The sequence below is a fragment of the Denticeps clupeoides genome, chromosome 1 (assembly GCF_900700375.1).
Source record: "Denticeps clupeoides chromosome 1, fDenClu1.1, whole genome shotgun sequence".
In the NCBI taxonomy this organism is placed as follows: domain Eukaryota; kingdom Metazoa; phylum Chordata; class Actinopteri; order Clupeiformes; family Denticipitidae; genus Denticeps; species Denticeps clupeoides.
In genome coordinates this window covers 14,535,111-14,555,104 of record NC_041707.1, presented here as the reverse complement: position 1 = coordinate 14,555,104, position 19,994 = coordinate 14,535,111, and the positions used below count along the sequence as shown (strand labels likewise).

The 19,994-nt window shown below is 42.4% G+C and overlaps 1 protein-coding gene across 1 annotated transcript in view; it reads right to left on the bottom strand.

Annotated features, from left to right (window-relative positions):
* babam2 (BRISC and BRCA1 A complex member 2) overlaps positions 1–19,994 on the bottom strand; it is a 62,786-nt gene that overhangs the window by 15,436 nt on the left and 27,356 nt on the right. The gene's annotated exons all lie outside the window — the stretch shown is intronic.

Sequence of the window (19,994 nt, the reverse complement as noted above, 5' to 3'; positions counted from 1 at the left end):
GCGAAAATTTCTTCCCACCACCGCGCCCGGCACTCATCTGCACGAAGGCAAAGATCACCAGCAAGCGGCAGCGCCTGTGACGGGTCTGCTACTTAACCCAGAGAGGCACATTGAGGTCCACTAAAGATAACCATCTTAAAGGAGATGAGAGCAATGCATCTGGCATCAGCTCGGCAGTGATCTTCACACAGTCCCCATTCCCTTCGGAGCACATTACTTGTGTTTTATGGTGCCTAATTCAATTAGAATTGCCATTGGAATCAACATGAGATCATAAAAAATAAAAAAAAGGCTACCAAAAAGGCTGATGATGCCAGAATACAAAGTGCAGACTATGATCATAATAACGAATGATAATAATAATAAAAACAACAACTCGAGCATAAAAATCGCTGCAATAAGGGAGTTTTTCCCAGATCAAAAACGATGACCTCTTAAAGTGCATCTCCCATGGAGCGAGAACCAGAGGCCTGTCAGGTTGGCTGAGGATTGCATTACTAATTTCCAAAATGTTGAAAGGAGAGGCACAAATTAGGCGAGCGTGCTGGGCTAAAACAACACTTCTACCCCCGAAAGGCTCCGTATTTTTTACAAAATGTGGAGCTCACAATCAAAACAGCTAACTAGGCCGTCAGTAGAATCGGTGACAAGGGTGTGACGCAATCCTGGAAGGAGAAGAAAAAAAAAAAAAAACGAGAACTTGCGCATTTGGCAGCTCCGGAGTACTGGTAACAGAAAAAATACACAGCCAATTACTGGGAAGCCGTGAAGGATTTGCTAATCGCAAGTGAGGGTGTGGTTTTGTGCTGCAATCTGCAGCAGGTTCCTTGGAACGCGCTCCCTTCTGTCGGAGGGAAAACTCAGCCGGGCGCGGGAGCGTGTCACGTGGCTGACGACGCACATTCGAACACGTCCTGCGGAATTATGCTGGTTATCGTCAGCGCAGCCATCACTCCTGTCAGCGCGGCCCTGAGCAACAGTTGAACACTCGCCACGTCTCTTCAGCCAATCAAGGTGCTGGAGACGTAGCATACAAGACTCGATCCGTTAAAATTGCGGCCTATTTCATGCGTTTTGAGGACTTAGCCATCTTGGAACATGCGTTCTTGTAACCATAAAACATTACACCGTTGAATGATTTGGTAAAAAAAAAAAAAAAATCTTTTATAACAAAATCTACATTTTGAATATACCGATGTTCATATTGCACATAAACGTTTTGTATGTCTGGGCGCACTATCGAATCCGTCAATTACATACTACAGAGCAAAACAAGGAAACGCTAGAATGAAATGAAAGTGACTGGTTGTAAAGTCTAATGTAACAACATACACTGCAAGTGTAATGGGAGGGATGTGATGGAAGATTATTTATGAGTTTCATCGAAAATAACCACCCCTTGTCTTATATCACAGCCGATTCCTAGATTCACTGCTTCCTTCTATTTCTGGAAAGAAATTGCACCCAAACCCTCCCAGCATCTTCTCGAGCATGCAAAGTGAATGTCAATGCAGGAAACGAATACCTGACGGGTCCTGTTCGACAGCCAATAGTTTGAGGCATGCTGGCTAAATTATGTCTTAATATAGACTGTAAAAACAGTGTTTTAAGCATATTTTCTTTCTTTTGCAATAACATTTTGTAAAAACTAAATCTCCCATGTGATTCTAAATGAGAAATGATGCGTTGTATTAAAATGCTTATGATCAATGAATAGCTTTTCGAGTATGCAGATGTAAGACACTTTTCTGTCTGTGACATTTTCATGTTAAGTTTGAGCAGGTAGGGAATTTTCTGTCACTGTGTCCCCTCCCTCTCCGAGTTTCTCTTCAGTCTCAGACCTTGGATGCACGGGGTAGGCAGAGGGGGCAAAGGGTTCCAAGGCGTCGCTTGATTGAATTAGCTCACGTCGGCACAGCATAATGGCCTCCGCTGCGCTGACACCCCCTACCCAGGGGGACTCGTGTCCGGGGCCTTCAGTGAGCACTTAGGGCCAGGGGCCGAGTTACCACGGTTACGTGACTGGAAGAGATGAGGAAGACAGAAAAAAGAAAAAGCAGCGTTGCAGCATGCCGGCATGGAGATTCCAGCTGACAACAGGCCGGATGGCGTGGGGTGATCTAACAGTTAGATCACAAGCAGGACGAAGTGCTGATTAAAGGAGAGAAGAGCTGGACGTCCTCCCGCGTCTGGGCTGATGCTGCGCAGCAGATGAGCTGGTCAAAGGGGGGCTCTTTTAAAAAGATTTGGGTCGTCTTATCTCAGAAACAAAACCAGGCTGGGCCGACACGAGTCAAACAAGATCAGGGTTACAATTTGACAGTAGCTAGAAATTTTTTTTAGTTGTGAGCTTCTCGTTCTCAGCCTCATAGGTTGTCCCATCAGTAATGCTGGAATACCACAATAATCAAGCTGTGACTCAACGAGGCAGCGCTGAAGAAGAACTTATGACTCTGTGTGTGACTGTGGGACTGTTGACAAATTCAGGAGTACAGTTAGAGCAATCAGATAGAGTGTAAATCAGAAGGCAGGAATAGTGTCAGATCCAATGGTTCCAGGAGAAGCGTGGTTCCAAACAAGTCACTCATCACAAAAGAATCCTCTTAATCACCAACAGTCCAGGAGTCAGAAAGTTCACAAAAAGTTTCCATCTATTCTACGCTATTAACAACGCTGAACAAATGGACAAGTGTCTGGAAAAATGAAAGCTTGTTCCCTGCCATGCTCGGAGTTAACAACTGGAGAACGGGGTGTGGAAGGCCACAATAAAAATAGGTCTATTAAAAAACAAACCTATACATTTCTGAACTGCGACAAGGCATGCTAATCTTAAGGCATGTTCACTAGTGTTATGTCAAAGGTGTCCTCAGAATTTACATAAAAAAAAAAAAAACGTTTAGTAGTTTAAATGAACATTTACGGCATTTATCAGACGCCCTCGTTCAGAGCGAATTACAGGGACAACTCTTCCATGAAGCAACTCTTGCTCAGGGACAGTAAGTGGGACTTGAACCTGGGTCTTCTGGTTCATAGGCGAGTGCGTTACCCACTAGGCCACTACCACCTTATCTGTGTCTTGAAGACAAGAAACTAACTACCATTTTTATTGGTGTGTAATTATTTCTGTCACCCACAACATGATCTTTTATCATGTTTTTATAAATAGAAATGAAAATGGGAGGAGTCTTACGACTGACCAATCTCACACACGCACTTCCTCGCTGATTTCAACCCACGCTTGTCAATAAGTCACAGGCCAAAACATCATTAGACAATATTTCATTGATGCATTACATATTTATTTATTGAAATCCTGAGATTTTATCTTTGACAGTAGCAAACAAGCCCTACGGTTACCACAAAAAGGAAAAAACAGTGCCCATGGTTTAAATCCCTAAAAGACCTAAAGTCATTTTATTAGTCCCCACACAGCTGATAAAATATAAAATGAGTGTATTCACCGTGGACCTATGAGGCAGCGTATTTAGAAGAAAACATTGCTCCGAGTACAGCAGACTGAAAGACAATGAGCGCTTCCTTTCACACTTGGGGCAAAAAGGGAGATTGCTTGCATTGTTAAAAAAAAAAAAAAAAAAAGGACCGAAGCAGCATCATTAAAAGCCACTTCTCCACAGGCATTCTGGAAGACTAATGAAGAGGCCTGGGTGGTGAGTAAGGAGGGTTTAAATGACCCCTCCTAGGGGACTGGGAGCACAGGGAGGGATGTTGCAGGAGTACGGTACTCCTGGTTAGAGAGTGACTCAGGCAGGAGTGGAGGACTTGCTTGGGAGGGGCTGGGCCATCAACGGGGAGATCCCCCTCTGGTCAAGTCCCTCACATGGTCAGCGCGAGAGGGGCTCTGTGGCTCTCTTTGTCGACCCCGCCTGGTGCCTTCGCCCCTCTACTGTACACGACAAGACAACTTGGAGATGTGACAGCTGTCCTTGTGTCCATGCTTGAGCGTTCAAAGTCACATGCACAAAAGAAGACAAACACAAACAAGCATGCACAGAGCAGGCGGGGGGGTGTAGGGGTTGGACATAGGGGTGAATTCGCCTGCCTCACTCAGGTCTTATTAGCCTTATTATTTTCTTCAAATGTCACAGGCAACCCGAGCAGGCAAATTGAGCGCTGCATCTGGGGTTCAAAAATGCCAGTCTATTAATAAAGCAAAGTAAAAAGAAAAGAACACCATATACATCAAATTACCTGTTTACAACAAAAGCAAAAGGCAGGAAAAATGGGCAAGCTAAAGGAAATGAGTGACTATCACAAACGAAATTACGGGCCCTTAAAGCTCAACGAAGCGTGTGGTGAACTGAGGTTTGTCCATCTGGTCTGACAAATGCTGGCCTTGATAGAAAGGTCTTGGGGCTGCAGAGAGGTTAGGAAGCTAGGTTGACCATGCTGAACCCTGGCACAAGCGTGTTAGAAATGAACCGTGGCACAATGGAAGACGACGAGTTGGTCTGATGGGATCTGGGTAGGAATGTGTTGTCTCTCTGGAGAAGAGATGGCAGCATGATACACTATGGGAAACAGCAAGCTGGGTTTCCAATCTGGCTCTGATTCCAATTCCATTTTATTTTGACACACGGACAAGATAGAATTTATTATATTACAAAAAAGGCGACAGCAAAGCAAGCACAATAGACATCAACTTTCCAGTATAGATCCCAGGTCCAGTTCATTATTTTCTTAGAAGAAAAAAAAGGAGAAATTATAAAAAAAACAATGAATTTTTTCCCAAATACCCTAAGACATAAACTTACATAAACTCAAAGTGCTGATGCTATGCAGATGGAACGGGGTGAAAGAATAGAAACATCAAAGTAAATTATATTGTACAAAGCGCTTCTTAAGTGCACATTATGCCCCATTACTTCATAGTATTTTTGTCCTTGAAGGATGTGATCCTGGAGATTCATTTTTATGTGAAATTAGCGTATGCTTTCTAATCCAAAACTGCACTTTGCATTCGGTTTTGTCAAGTTTCTAAAAGTCTTTTAAAAAGACGAACTCCTTCGTACTCTAACATGTAATAAGAAAGATGTGGTGCTCAACGTAAATCGTTAACCTGTGAGCGACATGTCCTCATAAATATCAGATTTTACACCTCTACGTCCACAAGACAACAGCTAAGCAGGTTCACAAACCGGACACACCCATACAGTAAAAGCAGAGGTCAGGCTTGTTCTGGGACTGAGGAGGGAGACCTGAAAACCAACTGCTCCAGTTCTGATAAGTCTGTACACATGAATATTAACACGACTGGTGAGGAAATACGCGCTGACGAGAACAAGTTGACTGGGTTCACAACAATTCAAGAGTTACTCTAAGATGACAAAATTGGAACAGGAAATGATAAGCATTTTTCTGAGGGTGGGTGGCATGAGGCAATGCCAATGACAACTAAAAAAAAAAAAAAAAAGTGTGATTACCTTGGCAGTCTCGAGACCTTAGTCATCTGCACGCAGGTGTATGACTACAAAGTCAGACTTGCTCCAGGGTGGCAGAGCGACAGCTAATCAAATAAAAAGAGCGCTCTGCAGTGTTGCACAAGACCATCGTAACACGGCGGCTACATTTCCTCAGCCCTTACTTTGTGTCAACAATACCTAGCCTATGTACGCTGTCATTTCGAGGGCCGTCTTGAAAATAATAAAATGAAATGAAAATGATTGGTGTGATTTCTGAGTTAAAGACATTGGGTTAGATTAGTATGATTTCAGGTCGTCTCTATTACAGTAGAAAATCTTGTCTTGTCTGACAAATGTCCAAACCATGGCAAGATGCCTCAGTGTCCCCCATGCCTGCACCTCACACAAAAACAGCTCATTCTCACAGAATGTGACTGAATAGCTTCATCAATCACAACAGTGGTCAATACGCAATCTGTTACAGCCACTTCTTATTAAAATATTATTTTGGGGCCAGATTTATGGTCTTTGGTGAAATGATTTGAACTAGATTTGTTTATTATGATTAAGATTGCAAGCTGCCACTTTATGGTGCAAAATAAAGGGTCAGAGGGTGTACGACAGAACTGACATTACAGGTTAAAAGACATTAATAGACATTAACATTGTTGTTTCTGTATAAGTATTGATAAATATATATTTTAAATGAAGAGTCTGCCATGGCTTACATTACATCATGACCACATCACCAGAGCTCAACATTTATTTATCCAATTTCCATCCTAAACTGAGTCAGATCAGAGGAGCAAAAAACAAAAAAACAAAAGAGAAGAAGAGAAGAAATTCACAAGCTTTAGTTCTGTTACAATAACAGAAATAAGCCATGGACTCTTCCTGGAGCACCACCATCCATTTATGCATTACAACTATTGTTACAAATACAAATACTGTTACAAATACAAATACATATTACTACATTAATAATGTATTATTCACTGTTGTGTTTTTCAGCTGATTGATTTTTATGATTTAGCATGAGGCCACAACTGAGTGGATCAACATCTCTGCACTGTAAACAAGCAAAGCGACACACCAGGCCACATGCTGATGAATTCAAATGAAGTATTATCCAATTATGACAAGATTATTCATCACTGCTAAAGACGTCTGCGGAAAATCTTCCATTAGGGGGAGAGAAAGAAAAAAGCCTCACTTATCAAGAAACCAGCATTTCAAGTTCAGCTTTGAGCCACTGCAGACTGAGGGTCTGAGTGTTTGTGGCAGGGAAAAGCATGTGCAGCTATGGCCCTGGAAGGGCATGGGGAATGGTGTTGCAGATGTTTGGATTGATGCTACACGTTGCATCTACATGAGCATTTTGTTCTGGTTGTGAAGGAATAAGCACAGCACGACTGTTTACAGTGTGCGCAGACAGATGGGCTTACGGGTGAAGCGAAGTAAAGTCTCCATGGGGAAATGTAAACACAGATCTAACCGAGACACAGCAATGTATACTGGCAAGAAGAGGGACAAATTCAGCGCAATAATGTAATAAGCAAAATGAAAGAGTACAATCCCACAGATTACATCAAAATCAAGCTTTTGATACACATATTAGCATTGCAATTAATACCTGGGTAAAGGTGACATGTTTGATGACTCACGATGAACCCAACTGTGCAAACAGGTTCTGCAGCATCTACTGAACTGCAGTAAGTTATGTGGATAATGCAAGTAATTGCAAACCAATTAAGCCAGGAACTGCGTAAGAGATGTCCTTCTATGTCAGAGGGTCTCTGCTCTTTTAAAACAATTATAGGTAACGGTCAGGACAAGCGCATAATATATTGTTTTAATGCAGATGATATTCAGCCTTATATTCATCTACAATGAATTGTGCTCCAATACTCGTTTGAGAATTTTTTTTTTATACGGATAAACGTAGGTATATGTACATATTACCAGCTATAGTTCTAGCCACTCTGTGTTCCCATCCAGTCATAATTTCAGAATTTAAAATTGTATTTAAATTCTTTCAAGATTTCTAAAGTAAAAATAAAAAATCTGTTGATGGGCTTGTGTTGGTACAAAATATATGTTCTTTATGCTCTTCAATAAGTGATAACATTTGAATAAATGTTCCAACTTTAAACTCACTTTAAATGATAAAAATTAATTTAACAGTCAAAACAGGATGAGCAAGGAGGGTTAAGTCTACAGTAGTGGTTCTCAAACCATTCCATGTTCTGTGGGTAAATCGACGATCTAACCAGCAGCTCATTGTGTTGAAGTCAGCAAATAATAGATATTTAATGACTACCACAGGCAATTTATTTAAAATGTTCTCTGAATGAAGGTGGAACTTTTTATCTTTTTTATTTATTTATTAATTAATACAAGCTACTATCCCAATTTGCCGTGGGTAAAGCGTGAGTGTGTGTGCGTACTTTGCATCATCTGTGCTGGCTGATCTTCAGGCCGCACAGCCAGTCAGATGTTAGGAACGAGGGCACATATCAGTGACAGACACAGATGGTGCCACGATGGCGTCGGTGTGAACAAGCTTGGGCTCCCTGGCACTCGACGCGCTGACTCAACCTGAGCTGTCGCAAAACAGCTGCATTGCTGTGCCACCGTGCTGGCAATGGCTGGTCAAAAACCCTGCCACCCCAGGTCCGGTCAGCTTTATTCTGCCGTGGTGTGAGCCTGACACGACTGAGGTGTGTGTCTGTGTGGGAGTGCGTGTGGGCGTCTGGGCGTGCTCGCCCGCAAACACGGGAACGCCGTCCTGGCGGTGTATTTGCTAGGGCACGTTTGAGGGCACACCCTTAACTACTGAAGTGAGAGTGAGTCTTTTGAAGCAAGAATGATGCCTTCCAGTATTTCACATATTGCTCAACCCTTCAATGGTGTATGCAGCAATGAAATACTGTGTGAAAATAAACACGAAACAAGTAAATTAAAAAGTAAATTAAAAAACATTACATATATGAACACGGGGAGAACATAGTCTTACTTATGCAACGGCACTTTTCTCTCCACATCACTCTGCTGCTGCTGTCATCATTTAAATGTCACCACTCATATTTGCCATGCTTTGTCGGCCCAAATTTGTGATCTTGAGGAACGCATGCTAATGTGTGCTGAGCGAGAGCCATGCGGCTGGAGGGCCGCCCCCAGAGAGCGCAGCCAGTTCACATGCAAGTTTGATTGGACAGGCACTGCCGCTGCCATGGTGGAGACGAGGTCCTGATTGCATTACTGTTGCTTGAGCTGCAATGTTGCTGGAGAGCACACAGGGCCACGGTGATGGGAGGGTGACGACTGACTGCTCAACTCACGGGTCTGCCGTTGGAGCATTTAGCAAATGAGACCCCAGTCATCCGGAAGGAATGCACACAACCCGGCAGCACAAAAAGGCTTAGCTTGCTTGCATGTGTGAAAACACAGGAAACAAGTACACCGGTCAGTTTCCCCAAACTATGAACACAGGTGCCGAAGCTCCTCATTGACGTCCACTGACGTACATCAGAATTAAAATGAAAAGCTTTAAAGCCGTCTGCTTCTCTCCACAGGGGACAAGCTTGAGCCTGCAACCACAGGAAATGTGTGGGAACTGCAGCAGGTAGATGAATTCAGAGGAAGTGTGAGGGCAGGATCTTCCCGGACAGGTGGGTGTGGAGAGAGATGGGTGTGAAGGGAGGGATCTCTGAAAGGTCAAGGGATGAATGAGAAGTAACAGCTCAGCACTGACGGAAGGCAGAGCCTCCGAGAGGTGATTGCTGGGTGAGTGAAACGAGTTGTAAGTGCTGTGCAGGAGTAAGGCACAGATAGAGGAATAACGTGCGTTGACAGATGAGTCAGCCGGTAAAACCAGGAATATAATGAACAGTTCGCGCAAACAGTTTATATAGAACTAGAGATACAAAAGAGGGAAAAACGTTATTGAAAAAAGCAACAATTACTTGTGTTCCAGTGGAACTCATGCTTGTTTCAATTAAGTGAAAAAAAAAAGTGAAGTGACTGTCATTGTAACATACATAGGACAGCACATGGTGCACACAACTAAATGTGTCCTCTGCATTTAACCCAGCAGTGGGCAGCCATGACAGGCGCCTCGGGAGCAGTGTGTGCTTTTCTCAGTGGCACCTCAGTGGCACCTTGGTGGTTTGGGATTCGGCAACCTTGTGATTATGGGTCCGTTTCTTTACCCACTAGGCCATCACTGCCACTAAGCCTTTCTGCCTTATTTAACACTCTCATTAAAATGTTTCCCATGTTCCGGTCAAAGGATCATTCATTACATTTTCCTTCAATAATGCAAGTCTGTCACTTTAAAAGGTTCACTGATTATTAAAATGACCTGAACAAACTGACATACAGAAGGTGCAAGGTCAGCCAAACAAAAGATTCTTTGACAATGGTAACATTTATTAGAATGTACAAAAAACAATTATTATTTTACATAAAAATCCTAACATGTTTGGAATAATGTTACAGCGTTATTCCAAAATATATTAAATAAATTTTTCTCTCCGAATTCTACACACAACACGTAATTACATTCAACTTCAAATCAACGTTCATAAACTACACAAAGAAATGGCTCTAAAGTTGTACAAGACCTAGACTGGTGATAAGCAGCCATCACATAAACACTCTGGTGCCTCTCGTCACGTGTCACAACATACAAGAACCAAGGACAACGCTCTGAGGAGTGACCTTTCTGACAGCTGTCACTTGCAAATTGCCTCTGGAGAGTGAAGGTTGGTCGTCTGGAACCTGGATGGGCCTTTGTATGACTTGGTGGCACCAATAAATCCAATTTCAGAGGAACTAAACTACAATAATTGTAAGACAACATGGTGGCATGGCAGTTAGCAACATGGTCTCCCACTTCCAAGGTTGTGAGTATGAATCCTGGCTTGGACCTGTGTACGGAGTTTGTATGCTATCCCTGTGTGGCTGCAGGTTGCATCCAGTGACCCTGCCAAGCAATAAGTGGTTATGGAAAGCGAGAGTGAAATAAGTCTATTCTATTTACAAAATAGTTGATTCCATATTTGTTGATGGACTAGATACAGTACTGTTGTGAAGGACAATTATATTGCATTTTTTTTTTTTTTTTTAATCGGTACAACCGATTCAGCCCTTCAGCTCTTTTCTAATAATCAATTAAGATTTTAAATGAACGAACATAATATTCCGCTGGAATTCAAGACTAATTGTTGTGGACAATGAGTCTTTGTACACGTATGCAGGTATTTCATTCGTTAAAAGCATTTTCCAACTACCAGAGTCCGTTACCACATAAACAATGTCTGGACAGGATTTTTTACCCATCTGATGTGTTTTTAATGCACCCAACAATGTTTCTTATTAAAAACGAGAACATTTCGAAACATTTGAATGGTAGTTCGTTTTATATATGCTCATGCCAAAAAAAGACAATACCATGACTATATAAAGTCAAATGTAAACATCACTTATGCACCAACACAGAACCGGATTTTAAAAGAAAAAATACCAGTTTCTTTAGAAACTTAAATACGCTGGATATTTAAACTGTGGGGGTAGAAATCTACAAAGCTTAGCTTCTAAATTCCCCTTAAAGAATAGGGGCATTGTCCTTGAGCAAACCTTACTTTAGTTTCAGGTTTTAACCGTTTCGCTTGCACACAGGATTTACCCTGGAACATCTATGTAAAGGGGGTCTTCGCATGGTCAGGTTTTTAATGGGGACCTCAGCGTACTTAGGAAACAAGCATTGCAACATGTTACGGCTGGTTAATTGACTGGGACTTTGTTTCCTAACTGGACGTCCTTCAAAATGACACAACAAAGGCACAGAAATCACTGGAGATCAAATTCTGTGGAGGAAAATTTCAGTGACAAAGTTTCCTAAATCACAAAATAAATAAATAAATAAATAAATAAATAAATAAATAATTCATGCACATCTAGCACAAAGACATCTATGAAATACTGAGTCAAGGAATCTATCCCAGTCATCTTTGGGCACCAGTCAATCAAAGCCTTTTAACATTGCCAGGAAATATTCATGAGGAAACTAGGTGACAAGTACAAATAGACGATGAGGGCGGGGACAACCACTGCCGGAAACTCACCAGCAACACAGTACATCTTTGTACCATCAGATAAACATGCTGCTGCTGACTAAGCCTTTCTGCCTTGTTTAACACTCCCATTAAAATCTTTCCCATGATCCGGTCAAAGGAGCATTCCTTACGTTTTCCTTCATTTTTCCTCTCCTGCTCATACGGTGTCTGTGAGTTCTCACAATCTCTCCCCTGCTGAAGATGTGTCACTGGGTGTGTTTTTTCGGTAGACTTTTACATAGATCAATCACATTTAGAAGAAGATAAATAAATAAAACCAAATCTAATTAGTTCAGGTGCTACTGGTACAAAATAATGATACACATATTCATCTTCAAGCAAGAAGAGAAAGCAAGACAGTGAGGGGGTTGAGGAGATGAAGAAGAAGAAGAAGAAAAAAAAAAAGCCAAAACCATTAGTGGTAATTGCTTTTGATAATAACAGCTTTGAAGGTCATACTTCCTTTCCTGCAGAATAAATGCCAAAGCAAAGGACGTGTGGAGAAAACCAAAAGTTCACAGAGTGTCAGAGCAACTTTTGGGTCTTTACCTGCATTAACAAAGCAAAAGGGAAGCCCACTTGTCTCTTGAGCTATGATCACAAATGAGAAGTGTGGTCGCCAACGATAAAACGAGAGGCACTAATAGCTGCTTCAATTATGCATCCAGAACATGTCCTCTAAAGATCAATCTTCATGAGGCAGGGCAACGTATCAACAGTGCAAGTGGAGGGAAAACGTAAAGTGATGACTTGAGAAAAGGTTATAAGCCCACCAGGGTGACAAGAAACAGATCTATGAGCGGAGCAGGTGCAGACCTAATATGAGTCAATGACTTAGACCCGTCTGGCCACCTCCTACCCGTTTGATGAAGCAGGTGCCCATGGCCCACGCAGTTCATGCCCACAGGGGCGCTGAATTTGCCATGATGCCACCCACATGCAGTGCAGGTGCTTGGGCAGAAAAGCAAATGAAAGCAAAGGGACCCCCTCCCCACAGTTGAAGCTGTTCATTTGCTGAGGCAGCCCTCTGTACCAGTAATGGTGCAGTGACACGCGAAGGTCTCTGGCTTTGACTTCAGGCTTCTGTGAGAAGGGTGAGGTCTGTGTTCAGGTGATGATTTTTTTTTTTTTTGCTTTAATATCTTTCTCTGCTTGTGTAAAAATACAAGCCAGAGGTCATGACACGGGTAGGTTTCTACTGCATGTGGGGCGCGTCTTTAGCCTTTCAGTCTCTGTCTACCTTCAACCGCCCGAATCTGTACAGATGCCAGACACCCAGGCATTAGCTTCAAAGGGCAAAACGTCTTTAAGTATGTAATAAAGCTAACTCTAAGCACATGTGGACAATAACTGACAGCAACAACAAAGGAAAAACCTGAAATAAATGAATGAAGATATACTTGTGTGGGCCACTTTGCAAGGATTTTGATCAACCATTGCCCAGATATCAGTTCAACAGTTTGGAGTGAAATCTTTGACAGCGTAGGCACCATATTCATCATCTTGGGCCAGGAGCATGTGGCAGCTGGGACATCGTGTACCACCTGAGACATAGAGAAATGGTCTTTATTCTTGGCATTCTTTGAAATTGTCCAGAGTGCATAATGGCAAATGTGGAGGTTTCAGTTTGCATACATCTTTTGCCAAGGAGCCTTCTTCAGAACTTACATTATGCAAAATGCCCATCAATTGAGCAGAATTGTCTTGCAAAGGATAAACATACTGCGTAAAGAGGTGAAGAGAGGAAACACGGGAAAGTGGAAGTAGGGAGATTTTAATCACCTTTTGTCATTCATCCTGCTCACTTCAGGAAGTCTCTGTTGTAGCAACTTTTGCATACTGAACTCTACTGTTTTGCAACAGAAGTCTTGCAAAATAAACCGGATGCCCCATGTTGGCGTCAGCAAAAGGCCTGCATAGTGTTTTTTTTATTTATTTATTCCTGCCTCAAAACTGCTGTATAAATGGAATCTGCTGATAAAATGCAAATTTTCTGACTTTCACTCGAATTAACAGACTACCAGCGATGGTCTCAACACCTACAATTATCAGTGTGACTACTCTGGAGGGGGGTGCAGATGGCCAGTTATTCACCAGTCATCTCAATTTAGAGAAAGCACCATGAAAAGTAAGCTAACTAACTACAAGCTCATTGATTTGCTTTTCATTTCTTGTCCAACTACGAGGAAAATCTCCTAAATCTGACAAATAATATTGTGTATGCACGCACAATATAGTCATTTGTTCAGGGGGAGATATTTTGTATTTTGCAAGCAGCAAGCTCACTACTAGTCCCTTAAGAACCATGAAATGGAAAAAGATCCTCTGTGCGCAAATTGCACTGGCCAGTTATTTAATATTTCTAAAGCTTTTGAAAAATAACCCCCAATAACCCCCATAACTCTTGAGTCACTGCTTGTTTTGTAGGAATTCAGACAAATTATTTTTCATGAGAAGCTGATACACCCATTAATACAGACGCCAAAAGGTTTTAACTAGTCGTATGAATCAATGTGCCAAATATAATTAGGTCCTTTTGAGTGAAATTTCCCCCAGACCTTGTAATTGTTCCTGGATGAAGTCAATAACACGACCTAAGTCTGTGTAGGCCTTCCGTCGGCTGAGCCTATTATCTTACAGTATGTGCAGAAAACGAGTCCAGCTGATAAGAATCCTGTGTCTATGTGCAAGAGCAGCAATAATTTCAATGTATGACATTCAAAAATGAGAAATCCTCTCCATCATGAGTGGTGATTTAGAGTAGTAAATGAATTTACAGTAAATTAATTTAAATAACTTGAGCCCTTTAGGGGCACAGCGCACTCACCCTGAGTGTGCAGTGGGCAGCCATGACAGGCGCCCAGGGAGCAGTGTGTGGGGACGGTGGTTTGCTCAGTGGCACCTCAGTGGCACCTCGGCATAGCGGGATTCGAACCGGCAAACTTCAGATTACGGGACCCTAACCGCCAGCACTGCTCGATCTCTTTCACTTGACGAGGTCTGATAAAGTGGTTATAGGAGAGGATTGCTGAGAGTTCTATTTTCCACCAGGCCACATAACTATGACAAATTTAAAAAATATTTACATTTTAAATATTGACAATATATTTGAAAAACATAAATTAGATTTAATGATTAATGACACTTTACAGCAATGGCTTTTTTCTCTACAGCTGATCTGAGTAATGTGATGTCTATTCTAGCCCTAGTCGGTTTTCGGTCTTGGTCCTGCCTTAGTGTTTCTTGGTCTCAGTCTTGGTCTTGATACCCTCTGGTCTCGGCAATGTCTTGGGTCTCCTTTTAGGCGTCTTGACTGCAATACTAGTAGTGACAGTAACAACATTTACTGTTTCTCCACCTTGAAACAGTAAAAATCTCATTTGTAAAGCATTTTTCTTGACATTTGCGGTGATCCTTGAGTGAAATGAATCATATAATTTTGCCCCTTAAAGTGCAAACTATTCATGTACACGACAAGTTTTTACATCGGCAACACCATCAATGACTATTACAAGCATTTCATAGCTCACGCCCCAAAAAAAAAAACAAAAAACACCTATTTATTTTTTTTTCCTTTGGTGGTGGTTTTGTGAGAGGAGGGGAATTGGGAGGTAATATTCCACAGCCTCATTTTTCTCTCTCTATCAAGTTGTGATGTTTGTTGATTTCTCAAGTGTATGCTGTCTCCAGAGTCTTCCTTCAAAGGAAATGACTGCACACACCATGAGACGAACATCACAACACATCTAAGACACCAACCTCTCATGACTGGTGTATGCAAAATGCAAATGACAATGGAGACGATGGAGCAAACGCGGTGATGAAGGGGCACAAGGTTGGGTACAGAGAGACCTTTCGATACAGGCGGGCCAAGAAAAGAATAAGAAAAAAGAAAAAGAAGTATCCTTAACTGTGGCAGTGCATCGCGGAGGATTATAAGAGGATAAATGGAAATGGAAGTGTGGGGGAGTTTGTGCAGCACACATGCAGAAGATGAACCACGCACAAAGGCAATTTGTGGAAGGTCACGCTGCCTCCAACATCCACCTGCCATAGCACTGCAGTTCATCTGGCTGGCGGGTTTAGGATAGTTACAAGCAAATATATATGAATTGAAAAAACTTCAACATCTGTTTAGAGCAGCAGCTGTTGGGAATCTGGCACAACCTCACATACACTCAAAGAACAAAAACAAATTCAGCTGAAACATGCACACCGTCGAGGTATGTGTTGTTTCGCGTGTGTGTTTTTCTTTTTTTCGAGGGTCTAGAGCAGAAATGTCTCTCGTTCTCAAATCAGATCAGAACCAGGCCTGGCTTGCATCCTTAAAAAAAAAAAAACTAACACACCAGCCAATATTACAGTACTAACCTGCAATTACTTTATAGCTCTTAAGATTCCTGAGCCCTTAGTCTGTGTTTACTGTGCAAGGACACAACAAGCCCTAAATTACAAGCACTGGCACTGCCATCAGCAGTCACGCAAAGGTCCACGCCCTCTGTCAGAGTTGTCCGAGCTGCTCTCTGACAACTCCGTACGCAGAACCGGGCAACTGCTGCAGCAAAGTTGGCCTTCCTGGACTTCCATACAGACAAACCGCAGTCTCCGAATAAACGGAGCAGCTGAAATTACGAAAGATGAGCACTGCAAAAAGCCATGACCAGACATGAACGGTCATCCTTTGGGGATCACAACACACACTTTCATAGACCATATAGAAGAAAGGAATCGTCCATCAATTCTTGGTTTGTTCCCATTGGTGTCATGGAGACGGGGGGGGGGGGGGGGGGGGGGGGGTGACAGGGCAGTTGAAGTAGCCGACTGCGGGGCAGCTGATTATACTCATAATAGGTCTTTAATGAAGGGTGTTGGAGTCATAGCAGATGATGTAATGACCACAACGTCCTTACGAACACCATTGTCCGTCATGTTTGGTGGATTTAATGTGAGGGTGTTTGTGAGGATATAAAGGTTAGCCTGGAACAGCAAGGCTTAACAAGAAAGCACACATTCTTAAAGGTTATTTATGCCCCCAAATGTTTCAACAGACACTGACCATAGTCGAAAGTTTTCACCCAAAGATGGCTAAGTGGGGTGGTAATATAATGTATTCATTAAAAAAAGCATGGCCTCTCTTTGAAACCCCTATTTGGTTTTTGTGATTTCCAGCAGTAGGGCTCTGTCCTGCCCACATTCAAAAGCTTTCAGAAGATGGGCAAAATACGCACAACATTAATGCATAATATGGACAGACCAAATCAGTCTTTAAAGTTGTGCAAAAAAGGTCCTTTACAGTTGGTTTACAGGTACGTTAACCAATGTAAAGTTGAGGAAAGTTAGCAAAAACATATAAAAAAAATCTCCAGAACACCTTTAAGGACGGGGAAGAAAAGCAGTTCTGCTTCACAGGTATCAGAGTCTTCAGGGAAGGGGGAGGGGGAAAAAAAAAAAAACATGGACACACTTCACACTCTAAAATCAAGGTGTCAAACCAAACTGACAATCCAAGGTTTGGGCGTCAGTCTGCAGCCCCACGCCACTGGCACCGGGATGTTTGGCTGCCTGATTCATCAGGCGTAGGCCGCAGCGTAAGTGGCTTTGTGTCACTCTCCTCTCTGTTAATCTGGGCTTTGCTGGAGCGAATCTCAACGTTGGAGGAGTTTGTGTTTTTTTTTTTTTCCCCCCATCCTTCCCGAGAAAGAGTAGTCAGGTGCAGAGATTGATAAGCCTCACAAGAGGCAGAGGAGCATCGCGTCTCAGCCAGGCGGTGACAGCAACCAGGCACTGCACTGCTTGGCTCCGCGGTTCTAATTCTGAAAGCCTCTGCTTCTGGGTGTATCTTGCGTGTTTGCGTGCACCTACATGCCCGGGTGCATTTGACTGCACCCTGTATCAACATTCTAAGACTTCCTTATCGCTCCCTCTTTTAAAGTGATGTTCACGCCAAGTGAACAAAATTCATAATCGATCCAAGCAATGTCATGCTTTAATGCACCCCCTTCGAAATACCTCCACAAACAAGCAGGAACTGTTCACATCAAATTGCAATTTCTTCTCCTGAAATGAACTTTCCCAGAGCTTCCCAATTTCGGTTTCGGCATGCGCTTATCTGCGAAAGGCGAAAAAAAAAAAAAAAAAAACGGCGCAAAAAGAACGCATGGAGGAAAAACACGAGTGCGTGGTGACCGCAGCTTGTCTACAAGGACTATAATGATTAACTCCAGGCCCAGTCAGCGACACCTATCTGCTGAGTCCCATTCACCAATGGCCATGAATCATCTCTTGATAGCCAGTGTGTCACCAGCACAAGCCGAACGACGTCATCATTGAACCAAATGAGTCAAGAACTTCCAGGAGGATGAAATTAAAGGCACCAACGCGTCCTCACAGTACAAAGAAGAAGTAGTGGGAGAACACAGGGAAACAAAGGGGGAGGACAACACAAAAAAAAAAAGCTAATGGCCTTTATGAGCATAACTTCATCAGTGATGAATGTGAAGAGGGTGCTTTGGAGGAGAGATGTGCACAAGCTGTTACAAGTGAATACAAAACATATTAACTGTTTACATGAAGTTTAAAAATAGGATCCAGCTTTTGTGTTCATGTAAATGCTGGTATTCTACGCCTACGCTCGTCAGTACATGTTGGTGCTGAAGTTCTATTGTGCCTCCAGACAGGAGAACAGGGATCATGATTCTAAGCAGACAGGTGGGACAGTATGTGAATGCACTCAGTAAAGTATGGATAAGGATGGGAAATATATTCATGCTCAACTAAACAACCGCAAAAAGGCTTTGCTGTTAGAAAAAAAATCATATGATCTCTCTAAACACATAAGATGTAAAGCATGTTTACAAAGATTGTAAAGCATCTCGGACTTGCTAAATGGAAGCTGACACTTGGCCATAAGCATGCCGGGAGCAGCAGCCTGTATAGCAATGGTTTTAAAGGAGCCACCCCACTCAACCAGTAATAACATCTATGTAATTGTATTGATTGATTAGATGTTTATACTGTAAAAAAATAAATAATGATGTGGTTGTATATGATATATTCAATATTGAATCTTGTATGTGCAAGTGTGTGAGTATGAGCAAGAGAGAGAGGTGTGTGTACATTACACATACCAATTTGAAAGCTCAATATAGTCAATGCACTCCATAAACACTGCACACATGGCTGCATGGCTGTCCAGAAGGCACAACTCATTAAACACAGGCCGACTACGTGACGTCAAAGCGTCTGCAAAAAAAAAAAAAAAAAAAAAAAAAAAAAAAAACACTCATGCAGAACTCTTTTAGTTTTTAAGTTTCATACTTAATCCTCTTCCCAACACTAACCTTGGCTAGATCATTCATGGACTGCCTGCTGTACCTGAATATGTAATAGAACAAAGCTTGATGTCAGCGCTGTCGCGCGCACAGTACTCCAGGTCATGAAGTGGGACTGGAACGCGCTGTGACACTGCCCCAAAGGACGTGGCATTCTCTGCACATAATGTCATCAAGAGGACTATAAATATGAAGAAAAGCGAATCAAGAGCCTCTGCTCAGTCGTGTATGCTGACATGTACACATATGCGCACACACACACACACACACACACATGCAAAAAAGAATATTATGAAAACCCAATCCCACACATTTAAAAAAATGACCTTATTACAAATAAATGAAGAAAAAGAAAACAAGCGGCAGCAAAAAAAAACAGTGGGCACATAAATAGAATCATGAAGGAGGAATGCCCCGGGGACATAGTCTGGACATACTCTGTCAACCACTGCCACTGGAACATGAGAGCCAGAAACAAGGGAATACAATCTGAATAATTAGAGTAAAAATAATTAGGCTGTAGCATTTTTATTTGGAGGAGGAGAAGAGGGAATGGAGCAAGAAGAGCAGAAAAACAGAGACTAGAGATGGTAGTACCCTAGTGGTCAACACACTCGCCTATGCACCAGAAGTCCCAGGTTCAAACCCCACTTACTACCATTGTCCCTGAGCAAGACACTTAACCCTGAGTGTCTCCAGGAGACTGTCCCTGTAACTACTGATCGTAAGTCGCTCTGGATAAGGGCGTCTGATAAATCAAAGAAGAATTCATTTTTCTCCCTATGCCTTGTACTTTAGACAGAGAGAGAGAAAATTGTTACAGACAAACTATGAACAAGTTTAAATAGTAGCCTACTCCTCCCCATCCTGCTACTACCCCTGTACCCCTGAGAACAAACTTTAAACCGTGCAGTGCCCAGAGGAATGGTCACTCTGGATAAGTCAGCAAAGTGAATAATTCAGAATGTAAACGGAACCGCCACCTCAAACTGCCCCTGAGCCACTTTTCAACTCCTAACCAGCTTAGCAAAGAAACACACTCCGCCACACAGATCTGCGATGTAAAAAAACATGACCACCAAACCCACTCTGCAGGAGAGCTCATTTCACCTGACTCGCCTCGA